Source organism: Panicum virgatum, chromosome 8K, assembly GCF_016808335.1.
Source record: "Panicum virgatum strain AP13 chromosome 8K, P.virgatum_v5, whole genome shotgun sequence".
NCBI lineage: Eukaryota > Viridiplantae > Streptophyta > Magnoliopsida > Poales > Poaceae > Panicum > Panicum virgatum.
In genome coordinates, this window is record NC_053143.1 from 34,329,583 (window position 1) to 34,343,524 (window position 13,942).

General features: G+C 42.9%; 1 pseudogene; it reads right to left on the minus strand.

Annotated features, from left to right (window-relative positions):
• Positions 1–2,594: 2,594 nt before the first annotated feature.
• Positions 2,595–3,199, minus strand: LOC120645653 (annotated as a pseudogene).
• Between the last annotated feature and the right edge of the window lie 10,743 nt (positions 3,200–13,942).

The window sequence follows — 13,942 nt, forward strand, 5'->3', positions numbered from 1 at the left end:
GGAGGAGGAGCGGCGGTTGGAGGGGCTGGTGTCGACGCGTGATAGGGGAGGAGGAGGAGGAGCGGCGGTGGTGGCGCGGGAGAGGGGATGAGGAGGAACGCTAGCATCGGCGTGGGAGAGGGGAGGAGGAGGAGGAGGAGCAGCGGCGCGGGTAGGAGATGTGGAGTGGTGGAGCGGAAGAGGGGAGGAGGAGGAGGAGTGGTAGTGGCGACACGGGGAGGAGATGCGGCGGCGGACGCGGACGCGAGCGGCGGCCGAGGTGGAGGCGCAGGAAGTACGAAAAAATTTGGCAGCCTCCCGGCGTCCCGCGCGCTCCAACTCGAAAATGCTCTAAGTCCCCGTCTCTCCCATATTTATAATGGGCTATTTGTAGGGGCGGGCAGGGGCGCCACCTGCCCATAAAAATAGATTTCTTGGGGCGGGTGGGGACCCCACCCGCCCCTATAAATCGGTTTTTAGGGGTGAATGGCGCCCCCGCCGGCCCCTACAAATAATTTTCCAAATTTTCTAGAAATTTTGTTTAGTTAATAAAAAATAGGAGATCGCATAAAAAAAGTAAAATTTTTTATCATAAACAAAAATATCAAAATCACATTGCAGTGTATGTAATGAATAAAAGTGTTGAAACCACAATGAGTACCTAAGTCACACTAGTATCTCATACAACTTAAGGCTAACTTTGTGTTTTCGACACTATTAAAGACCAAACATGTTGAATTGTATCTTTAGTATTTTTCACTAGTTCTACATGTAATTGTATACTCGTGGTACAAATTTCACATTTTTTTTGATGTGTTTTGATGTTTTTATGGAATTAAATAAATTTCCTGAATAAATTTGAAAACCACTTTTAGAGGCGGGTGAATCATTTTCCAAAATTCGCTGTAAAATCCTTTAATTTATATAAAATAGAAAAACATATCAAAAAATTGTGAATTTTTGCTGACAAATCATTTAATCCAAAAAAAATAGTGTTAAGCTGATACCACTCAAAATGTGCACCTAACCACACTACTATCTCATACTACTCAAAGCTCACTTTGCGTTTTTCAACACTCTCAATGATAATTTGTATGAAAATATGTTTGTCATATTTTTCCTAGTTCTGTACTTCGAAATATGCTTATAATAAAAATTTCACTATTTTCGAGATATTTTTCTACTCTCTATGAATTAACCGAATTTTCAGCATAAATTTGGAAAATCATTTATAGGTACGGGTTGGGGTTGAGCCGCTCCTACAAATGCCATTTTAAAGTAAATCGTCCGTACAAAATTCTTTTTTAGGGGAGGGTGGAGGGATGAACTGCCCCTATAATGTTCTTTTTTAGGGGCAGCTCACCTCCCCTAGCCGCCCCTTAAAATGGCGCCCATTTGTAGGGGCGGCTCCTCATAGATTTTCAGGGGTGGCTCGGTTGCTACAGTACCGGCGCCCCATTTGTAAGAACGGGTGATATTTTAGTTCATCCCTAAAAAAATTCAGGGTGTTGCTACAAATTGTTTTTGTAGTAGTGCACCCCTACAAATGGTTCCACGTAAAAAAATACATAACTTTTTCATATGATCTCGGATGAAGTCATACTTTACACCCAAAATTGCAGAGAATGGCGAGATATAAAATTTCGTGGTTTATAAGTTTTTCATTTGAGGTCATTTAATTGTCCAAAAAGTTATTATAAGTTCTCCAATGGCTATAACTATATAGTATCTCATATCACTCAAGCCATACTTTAAGATTTCACAATCTTAACATTTATATACAATAAAATATATTTGGTATATTTTTATTTGTTTCTATAGTTCATAATAACCAAGTGTAGAAGTTTCAATTTTTTATTTGTTCTGCTATATTTAAAAATTCAAATGAGTTTTTGGATAAAATAGAAAAATATTTTTTTGTGGCGGATGAAATTTTGATCCGCCCCTAAAAAAATTGAGGCGTTCCTACAAATCATTTTTGTAGTAGTATCACCCGCCGCTGCAAATCCATTTTCTAGACATGGGTAACCCCCTCACCCGCCCTTGCAAATCCATTTTCAAGGGTGGGTGAGGGGGTCACCCGCCCTTGTAAACAACATTTGTAGTTGTGGAAAGTAGGGGCGGGTACCACATCCTGCCCTAGAAATGCGATTTTACCCGCTCCTACACAAATTGTTTTCGTAGTAGTGTTGATAACAAGAATTTTATGATGTCTTTGTTAATATCAAAGGATAGGGTGCACATTTGTATATTTTCAATAAAAGAACCATAACCTTGATCAGTACAAAATATACAAAAATATTGTAGATTAGAAATGCGTATAATTGTAATTTTTTCCAATTTATCGAGCAAATAAAAATGTTATATTCGATTCTGCTCAAATAATACCTTATTATATTCAGATGACATTTTTCATTTATTTATTGAACACCAGGAATCATTTATTTATAGTACACTATGTTTAGGAACGACATAAGTAAACAAATTATGGAAACAAATCGCCTAGAAGTCAGAGAATGATTTGTATTAAATTGTCAAAACCTGATATTTGCAATGGGAGACTGTCTATGCATAGAATAATATCTGGAGCCGCCCAAGACTTGCACCGGGAAATCTCAGTCGTCCGACGTGATGGGCCACACGGAGAACGGCAGCGGGACGTCCTTGGCGACGGCTGCGAGGCCGGCGGCTAAGCTCGCGCCCAAACCGACGAGCTTTGCCCTGTGCACCTGCTCGCAGAAATGCCCGGTGGCGCCGGCGCAGGCCCTGATCTGCGCGCCGTACGCCGTCACCGCCGCGAACACCGCGCCCGTCGACGTGTAGAGGAGCACCTGCACGGCGACGTCGGCGACGACCAGGACGACCCGGGGAAGCACGGGCGCCGCCTCCCCCTCGTTGTCGCCCTTGACGAGCTGCAGGTAGATCGCCGCCATCTCCAGGATCGCCGCGGTGATGTTGCACGCAACCAGGTAACTGCATGTGCACCCATGCGTAGGTTAGGACGATGGCATGAGATCCAGGCATGGTGATTACGCATACGTACACGAAGGGCGGGTAGTTCTTGAAGGTGACTGGTGGCGGCGCTGCCGTCGGCGTCGTAGAAGGTGCAGTCGCTCGCGGTGGCCATGACGACCGCCGAGGCGAGCGCCAGCCCGAACGTGCACAGGCGGAGCAGGAGGGTCACCGCCTTGGAGCCATTGGGCGGCTCCGCGGGGGACATCACATGGCAGTCGGATCCCTACATGACGACGCCCGCACGATCGCTCGCTTTGCAAATCACGATGTCAGGTCGAAACCATTTAGGATTTATATATATATATATATATATATATATATATATATGTATATATATATATATTATATAGTTATATATATATACAAGGCAATGAAATGTATATATAGTAGAATGTGATCCTACCATCCTATAATACAAGGAAACTGTAAACATAAAGGGATTCATATTCATATATACTCACTCCTTCCACTTTTATAAGGCATACTATAACATGGTACGATATTCCAAACAATACTTTGACCATTCATTTACCATATATTAAATGACTTATAGTTATAAACTTATAATTATGGCAAAATATATTTGATTATGAATCCAATCATATAAAGTTTACATTGTAAAAAAAAATTAATAGTCAAATTATTGGTCAAAGATAATAAAGTTTAAATTTTGATATGCCTGTGTGTCTTATAAAAATGGAAGGAGGGAGTACGACGAATTCTTTTGGATGATGAATTATCCATTTTTATTTACTGATTTCCCCTCGTACATTATAACTAGCAAAAATGCCCGTACGATACAACGGTAAATGACATATTTTTTGAAATTATACAGTTATAATTAGAAAATAAGTTGAACTTTATATTAGAAGAATTTTTAATGAAAATAAACATTTTAATATTTAGGAATCTGAGTGCAAAATCACAATGTTGTATGTCGGTGGCATAATCCAACGAGTTATACATATCGAGTTCAATCATGGTGTTGAGACCTAGGCTAGTAGGCTGTTCATTAACCTTGGAACCATTCGACAATTTCCATACATGATAATCTTTCAATCTATATCTTTTTATTTTTATGTCTGGTATCCTTTCTCGAATATCCAGCTTTCATTTAAGTTCTCTAGTCTCGGGCAACCTTCCAATTTCTAATCTTTAGTATTTTAGAAAAATCCATTATCATTATTTGTTTTTTTCTAGGCTTTTTGGATAATAACCATAATTATCGGTTCCCATTTTTATGCTGCATTTTTTTGGGTTAACAATTTAATTAGTTTTCAAAACATGAGAGCTGAAATTTATTGATAAAATTCAGTACAACTCTACACGTTACCCACCTTGTGGTAGCTAATGGGGTGCAGGTAGCTCAGCAGAATATCTATCTCCGCATTCTCGTGGCACGAACGTACTCTTAGCATGCGTTTGGTTTCGAGACATTGTAGGATAGGATGGTCTTGTCCCTTGTTTTCAGGATAGAGCAATCGTAATACTTGTTGGGTCAAAGGAAGAGATAGGGGATAGGATGATTTCGATTTTTCGTTTGGTACAAGGCATGAGATAGGGGAGAGGCTGAATGGCCGTCAGCCACCGTGAGTCACGGGCCCTGGTGTCAGCCTCACATTGACGAATGTTCCGCGCGGGCAATCGGTCGAGCATTTTGTGTGCGTCCTGCTGCATGCCGCTGGCCAAGAACAACAGCTCTCACCCCGCCGTCATCCACAGAACTGCAGCTCACGCAGCTGCCGATACTCAAGGTAGCATGCGGCATAGCTCTCCTGCGACGCGTCGATGCTCGATCTCACCCGCTCAGCAGGCCCCTCCGCTTTCGTCGCCGGCGCACGTACACCCTCAACGAGGGGCGGCATGGTGTGCCGCGGAGGGGACGAGTGACGGCGGGCGCTTTGAAGGGGGCACCAGGACCGCCAGGACGAGGGCGGAGGGGACGAGGAGTGTCACGATCCAAACTTGTTAAACATTTTTAACACCTGAACAACATCATCATGAGCATCATCAAAGCATAATGGAGCCTTATGTGCATGTGTATGCTTGATGGAAATTAAAGTTTATGTATGTTTGAGTATATGCTTGTGAAGTAAATTCAATTTTTATTATATAACTGTGCCTCCAAAATTATTATTAAAATACTAGAATTCAAATTATGAATTTAAAATATTTTTGCAGGATTTTATAACTTTTGAAACGAGCCCTAAAATTCATGCAAAACTCAAAAATAGCCCTATTGTTCTTTTTACTACAACCAATATACAAAGGCTTTTTGAGTGATTATTATTGGAAAATGTTCTTGGTGATTTTATCTTGCTCCAGTAAAAATTTCGTTAATTTTTGAGCCTAGGAACGACCTGTTTCTAATTTTTGAAGTTGAGTCGTTGTTTCACCTTTTCCCCTTCGCCCGGGCCCACCTGTCAGCCTCAACCCTTCGCCTTCCTCGCACGCTCATTGGGCAGCAGGGGCGGCGGCGCCCCCTCGCCGGTGCCGATTAGCCAGCGTGTTCTGGGCGTCGAGGCGCCGTGCCGCCCCCTCGTCTCCCTCTCCCCTTTAAAGCCCGGCCGGCCCGTTTGCCCCAAACCCTAGCCTCCTTTCGCCCATCTCCATTGCCACCGCCAGGAAGCTCCGCCGGCCGCCGCAATTCATTGCCTCCGGTGAGCTGCAGTTCGATTCTTCACGCGGGGAGCTTCTACTCCCTCTCCTCGATCGATTCTACCCCTTACTCGGCCTCCTCCCTTGATGTGGAGGCCCCCGGCGAAGCACCCCCGCTGGCGCCACCTCCTCGCCGCCGTTCTTCTCCGTCCAAGCTGCCGGTGAGCTTCACCAATCCTTGGACCATGCCATGCCCGCACTTCCCGGCTTTCCTCGCTCTCCTTTGCCGCGCCGCCGTCTACCATCACCGCCGCGTCGCGCTGGCCTGCCTTGACTCGGGCTGGGTCCGCTGACCCCTGGGCCCCGCTTGTCGGTGGCTGGGTGTTGCCCCGTGTGTGGATCTAGCGTTTTCAAGCGTTTTTTATTGAGCAGCAAACTTGTAAAATGTGTAGAAACATGTGTAGATCTCCGAAATTTGTGAAACTTGTTTTGTTGGGTTAATCTTGATTAGATCTACTCAGAAAAATTATTGTCTTGCCTGTTACTTTCCTGTAGATTTACTTATGATTTAATGTTGCAAAAGTGAGTTAAATACTTAGTTAATTGTGTACTGCTCTAAAAATATCGAACCAAACTTTGTTACACTCCTTGTGAAATGTTCTTTCCAGTAGTGCAACTTGTTTTAATATTTATCTAATGTTCATAGAGTTTTAGTGTGATTTTTTATTCCCTGCCTGCAAGCTTGTTCAATGAATAACGTTTTAACAAAAATTGGTAAAATGGTAAAACCTGTTCTGTTAGCTTCATTTTCATGTCAGTATCTGTGGTAATTTTATGAGATTTGTTCAATAGCATTTGCATACCTTTTCTGAATTTACTTGCTTAGGATAGATGAAACTTGCAATATTCTTAGACAATTCTAGAAAAATGTTTGTGTTGATGTCCTCCTTGTGCTAGATTTATTTCATGTTTTATGCTTGATGAATAGATTTCTTTTGTTAATTCTTGCTTAAGATGCTCTTATTTACGTGCTAGATGTGTATGTTATTGTTGTTATGTTTATGTTGTGCATCAGCGCATGTTGTACCACGTTTATTCATGTCATATCATTCATGAATCAACTATGAAATCATTCTAATGCATGCATCTCATTCATGCATTCTAGTGACCGAATCGTCAGAGAACGAGCCCACCGAGAACTTTGACCCCGAGCCCAGCATCGAGTTCGTGGTCGAGCCCGAAGAAAACTAAGGCAAGCAGCTAAGCATGATTCCTTGTATCCATTTAAATTGATTTAATTTAGTTATCTCATTTGTATATTATTGGGTTATATATATTATTTTATTTATTGCATTTTTGTATCTATTTCTATGCATTACCCTTCCTTGAATATTGTTTATCCTTATCCTTGTCACTTGTAGTTGATTAAATTACTTAACCTGTCTAGATGCTTAGCCGCGCATAGAGTTTTATGTCACTTGATAGGAGAAAATAGCTTTAGAGTCGTCACACTTACCCGACTATCCTTGTGTCGCACTTGTTCGGTAATGGTTTTGTTGGAAGAATAATCTCGTGATCCGGGCGGAAGGATAGGGCCTAGAGAAGTAAGTCACGGGCATAGTCCACTCAGGTTATTTATGGATGACCTTAGTTTTGAGCAACTTTTATAGTGCTACCACATATCCGAATTAAAGGAAAGAATGAGCCAAATACCTTCTAGGCTTAGTCTTTGATGCACGGTCCTAGTTACCTGGCCAAGGGTGCTATGTAGAAAAGCTTAGGGATGTCCCCGGTGGACCTAAGTGACTCTCCGCCTAAGCTAGGCATGATGTTCAAGGGTTGAACCTTTTTGGGAATGGTTGACGTGAGTACCCTCTTATCCAACGTGATCGGTTGGGTGAGTCGCATGGTCCTTGTATCGTGTGGGTAAAGAAGTACACCCTTGTAAGGTTTAAAGCAATTCGAATTGCCACGCTCTCGGTTATGAGCAAGCTCTTTGTCCGACGAACTCTTGGTAGAAAGTTTCGGTTATGATGATTTATATTTCATGGCACTTATATGGTTAATTACTCGTCTCCTTGTAATGAACTAAAATTGGTGTTGTGGGTTGGGCAAGATAATTAATTTTTCTAGAGAGCTAGATATTGATTTAGAGAGTTCATGCTTGCGCTATAATAACTTAACTTTAAAGCCTCTTGTCGAGCCTCTTGTATGATCCTTGTTTATATATATGCGTAAGACTTGCGAATACCCTTTTGTACTCATATTGCTTTTTAAATTAAGTTGCAGGTGAGCCGGATGTTGTTTTTTGCCACTTTTATCCCGCCGATCCCGGCGCGGGAGAGGAGTTGGTCCTTGTGGTTGCGATGGCGCCCTTGAGGAAGACGTTTTCGCTTTTGTCGCGCTTTACATTTTATCCACCGTGTAGTGTATCCTTCGTGGAGAATATGACAAGACACTAAACTTTATTTTCATATCTTTTATTTATCATTCATGAATCAAGGTTTGTATGTAATTGTTGAACCATTTTAATCTCGGATTTGAACCTCCCATGATAAACTTATAATAATTAATTATTGTACTCCTGTTATATTTAAAATTGCTCTTTGTGGCTCATTGGTGATGTATTTATTGCAAACGGTATGTGTGCATGATCTTGGACATGCGGTGGAACATATACCGGGACTACCGGATTTGATATCATTTTAGGCGAATGACGTATAGGTTGTTCAAGTCTTTAGGTGTGAGTTAACACGTGGAGTGCTCTCGAGCGAGTATCGTATTAGCTCTTATCTTAATAATAATAACCGGCTATTTGCCTAAACCAGTGTCAAGTTTCGAACCGGCGGTGATAAGCCTGTACAGTACAAAACCCCAACCCCTCCTTCCTCCCACCACCTTTCTTCTCCAACCCGACGGCCACACCTCTCTCCTCCATTGTTGCTGCTGGATTTTGCCGAAATTCTCATGAAACCTCACCATTCTTGATGTATTGGCTCCACCAACTTATTCTAAGGTTAGTAGCCATCAATTCATTGGCTTTGTACCCATTTTCTTGGGATTAATCATGCAATTCGTGATGAATTGATCAAGGAGGGCTTTTTTCTCCATTTTTGGATCATTTCTCATCATTGGGGCTTCTTTTTTTGTTGTTTGAGTGAACCAACTTGTGATAGGTTTGTAGCTAGCAATCCATTTGATTCATAGCCTTTATCTTAGGATTAGTCATTCATTTTGTGATGAATTGATCAAGGAGAGTCTCTTTTTCTTCACTTTAGGATAATTTCTCATGAACACTCATCATGAAATCATCATGGAGGCTCATTAAATTTTGAGGACTGGACTTCACATATTTGATTCAAGGTAAGAACTAGCTCTTGATGGTTAGATTGTTGTCATAATTGCGATGATTGGGATGTAAGGGGTCTTTCTTAATTAGTTTATAGGATATTTATTAATTGTGATGATCGAGATGTAAATGCTTTTTCTTAATTAATTTAGATGGCATTTCTTAGTTTTGATGATAAGGAACTTGACAAAAATTGAAGTAGATATTTTAATTATTGAAGTAAAGCCTCTTTCTTAATTGATTTAGATGGCCCTTATAGTGTGATATTTGTTACGAAACTTGATAAACTGAAAATCTATGTGTTGAGATGATAATTTTACTAAATTCAGATTCTTGGATGTTTTCTTGTGTGCATAGATGAATCGAGGTTGGATGTACGGTACAAAGGCTGGAAATTTGGATTTTGTCAATGGTGTGGACTCGTTTGTGCAGACTGCCAAGGCACACAAGAATCTACAAGATGATGGCTACATGTATTGCTCATGCATTGATTGCAAAAATCAGAAGCAGTTTGGTAATGTTGAGCAGATCCGCTTTCATCTGTTATTTAGAGGTTTTATGCCCAACTACCAAGTTTGGAACAAGCACGGTGAGGTTGGTGAGACAATGCACTCCGTCCATGAGGACAGGCATGAAACAGTGGCGGAAACAACTAACCCGGAAATAGTAGAGGAAACCGGACATGAAAGCGTAAATGAAACCATGCAGGAAACATTAGTTGCTGATGATGTTGTGGATGCACTAGACCAGATGATACGTGATGGGGAACCGGACATTCTTGACGAAAAGAATCTGAAGAAGTTGGAGCATATGAGGATAGATGCAAGAACACCACTTTACCCAAGTTGCAGCGTGTCTAAACTTGAAGTAAACTTGATGCTATTGGAGATGAAGTCTAGTAATGGTTTGTCAGATAAGGGATTTGATGATTTGTTAAGCTTATTGCAGAAGTTGCTGCCAAGCCCTAACGGGTTGCCTGAAAACACATACCAGGCGAAGCAAATGATTTGCCCAATGGGACTGGAGGTACAAAAGATCCATGCATGCCCTAAGGATTGCATCTTGTATCACGGCAAATATGAAGACTTGGATGCATGTCCAGTGTGCTCAGCTTCACGGTACAAATGTCCTGAATCGGCATTGTCAATGAAAGGTGACCGCAACAAACGACCACCTGCCAAGGTCGTCTGGTATTTTCCTATCATTCCTCGTTTGAAACGGTTGTTTGCAAACGCGAAGACTGCCAAGCTGATGAGGTGGCATGCCGAAGATCGACTCGTTGATGAGAATCTCAGACACCCTGCAGATGGTTCACAGTGGAGAGCTATCAACTACAAATACAAGAATCGGTTTGCAAAGGAAATAAGAAACATAAGATTCGGTTTGAGTATGGATGGGATGTGTCCTTTTAACATGGTGGCCTGTAACTCTTTGCATATACAACCTTCCTCCTTGGTTGTGTATGAAGCGGACCTACATCATGATGCCATTACTAATCCAAGGGCCAAAACAACCGGGAAATGATATCGATGTGTATTTGGAACCACTGGTGGATGATCTAATGAAGTTGTCGAACGATGGTGTCAGGGTGTGGGATGAGTACAAGCGAGAACACTTCACTCTGAAGGCAATTTTGTTTGTAACAATCACAGACCTTCCCGGCCTTGGTAGCTTAGCAGGCCAAGTAACGAAGGGTTACAAAGGATGTGTGGTTTGTTTGGATGATACCAACGCAAGATGGTTGAAGAATAGCAACAAAATGGTTTACATGGGTCATCGTAGGTTCCTTCCAAAGGCTCACCCATATCGCCGGAACAAGAAATCCTTTGATGGTAGAAGGGATGAACGTTTACCTCCCAAGTTTCTAGATGGGAAGGAGATATACAAGAAGATTAGTAAACTAAGAGTTGTACTAGGAAAGGGTAAAGGAAGTGTACCTGCTCCAGCTGATTCGTTGTGGAAAAAAATTCCTTGTTCTGGAGACTCCCTTATTGGCAGGACTTGATTGTTCGTCACGCACTTGATGGTATGCATCTAACTAAAAATGTTACCGAGAGAACGCTCGGAACATTAATGGCCATGAAAGGTAAAGGAAAAGACTCACTTGAAACTCGACAGGACCTGCAAGATATGAATGTCAGAAGTGAGCTGCATCCAATTACTCAACATGATGGGAAGACGAAGCTTCCGGTTGCATCTTGGACCTTGGATAAAATTGAGAAAAGGAAAATTTGTAGCTTCTTCCACGAACTCAAAGTGCCAACGGGCTACTCATCAAACATCAGAAGGCTTGCAAACATGAAGGAGTTAAAGTTCAACATGAGCTGCATGAAGGCCCATGACTGCCATGTCATTATGACACAATTGCTCCCAGTTGCTCTGAGGGGCGTGCTTCCCGTGAAGGTCAGAGATCCGATCATAAAGTTGTGCTCATTCTTCAACGCAATCTCACACAAGGTCATATACCCAAACACACTTGGCAAGCTGCAAGCAGACCTGATTCACACAATTAATCGACTCGAGATGCATTTTCCACCAACTTTCTTTGATATATCGGTGCATCTTATCACTCACCTTGTTTCCCAGATAAAAGCTCTTGGTCCAATCTTCTTGCATCAGATGTTTCCTTTCGAGAGGTTGATGAGTGTTCTAAGAAAATATGTTCGGAATAGATACCGTCCAGAAGGGTGCATGATTAATGGATGGTCTACAGAGGAGGCAGTTGAGTTCTGCACATACTACCTGGATCTTAATAGAATGGGAGTTCCAGTATCTTGTCATGAGGGAAGGCTGGGGGGCAGAGGTATGATTGGTGAGCAATCAGTTCTTATCGATGACCTGGCTAGTTTTAATCAGGCACATTTCACCGTTCTGCAGCAGGCATCTGTAGTCTCACCTTATATTGAAATGCACAAGAGAGAACTACAAGGTAGATATCGCGGTAGGTCAGAAGCATGGCTCACAAAACAACATAAAGAGGAGTTTGGAAGCAGGTTACGACTTAAATTAGCAGGTGTCGATACCGGCAATGCTCAACTAGATCTTTTGGCCATCGGTCCATCTAGTACAGTCCTAAAGTTCCAAGGATATGAGATAAATGCATACACATTTTAGACTAGAAAACAAGATGAGAAAAGCACCAACCAAAATAGTGGTGTCCGTATCGATGCTTACAACGACAATCGTCAATTGGAGACATATTATGGGTTCATAGAAGAGATATGGGAGCTAGAGTACGGACCACTAAAAATCCCTCTTTTTCAGTGCCAGTGGATCAAGCTTCCTAAGGGTGTGTTCACGGACAAGTACGGCATGACGGTCGTTGACCTCACCAACATAGGGTATAGGGATGAACCATTCATATGGGCTAAAGATGAAGTCCAAGTCTTCTATGCAAAGGACCTAGCGAATGAGGGCAAACATGTGGTGCTGCAAGGGAAAAGGAAGATCGTCGGTGTTGAAAATATGACCGAGGATGAAGAGAAGGGATTTCAGGACATGCCTCCACTTGGACCCGATATCGACCTACCTGTGTTTGAAGAGGGAGAAGAACCAGCTTATGTGCGACTTGATCATAACGAGGCCCTCATCGTCAATTGAAGCTATCTTTTCACTATTTATGTACTAATTTAACCATGTAATATTTAGAATGAATTAAAGTATTTTTATTAATTATATGCCTCCACTTCATATGGTGTAAAACTTATTAATTATATGTCTTATTAGAACTATTATATACATGCGAAGTAGACATATTTGTCATAAATGGATTAATGCCATATTTGCCTCCACTTTGTCTTGAATGAAGTAGACATATATGCCTCCACTTTGTCTTGAATGAAGTAGACATGCGAAACTGATTGCAGTGGCCTGCAGAGGCTCAACACCGCCGGGTTGGGGATAGACCCGGCGGTGTAGATCATCAACACCGCCGGGTTGGAGATAGACCCGGCGGTATAGACACTCAACACCGCCGGGTGAGGGCTGGACCCGACGGTGGAGCCCCTGTTTTCCCTTTTTTCCCAAGCGCGCGCCCCAAATCTCAGTCGCCACTCCACCGTCCCAAATCTCAGACGCGGCGCGCCCAATCCCCAATCCCCGGCGCCGTCCACCGCCCCGGCGCCGTCCCCGAGCATTGGGCTCCAGATGCGGCGCCGTCCCCGAGCACCGGCGCCCCGACCCCGAGCCCCGGCACCGCCGTCCCCGAGGCCATCCACGCCGCGGCCGCGCTCGCCCCCGTCCCTCGGCCCTGCCCCTGCAGGGGCCGACAGCTCCGCCACGGCCGCTCTCGACGGCGTCGCCACGCGGCCGCACTCCCGGCGCGCTCGCGCAGGTCTCTGGTATGCGTGAGCACCAAGCGAGAATTGAAAAAAAAATGTTATCCACTAACATAGATGTGTTAATATTAATTGATTGGTGCTCGGCTTCTATAGTTGTTCAGGCCTGGTTAGACATAAGGTGATATTTGGTTGAGTCACTTTACTCTGCAATCAGATAACAATGTGATGTGATTATGTTTGTTTTTGTTTGGTTTGGGCGGACTGTAAACCGGCCACCATGAGCATGTCTCATCCGTTGTTCAGTCACCGCTTTACACCTCGCTGTCAATGGTCTCTAGAGCCTCGCTGCTTCATGATTTTGTAGCTTGTGCCTCGCTGTCAATGACCTCTCCGAGTTGTGTCCCTTCATGATTTAGCTGCAATTATTCCATCGTAAGTCCTCTGTGATTTGGCTGTGGTTCTGTGAGCGTCATTGCCACCGTCCTAATTGTTCTCCAATGCCACCGAGTTCTCTAGCTGCTTATGGCTGTTGGTACGATGCGAGAAGAAGCATTCTGCTAGATGAGAAAGGCAGAAAGGTTCAACAACATTTTCTCCGAACCAAGAAAATCCCATATTCTCTTGATTCTTTTTCCATTCCCGTTGTTTTCCGTTTCAATTACAGTTTAGCTTAAATTTTCTGAACCAGAAAGCACCTAAAGTTCAGAAATTGATCATCATG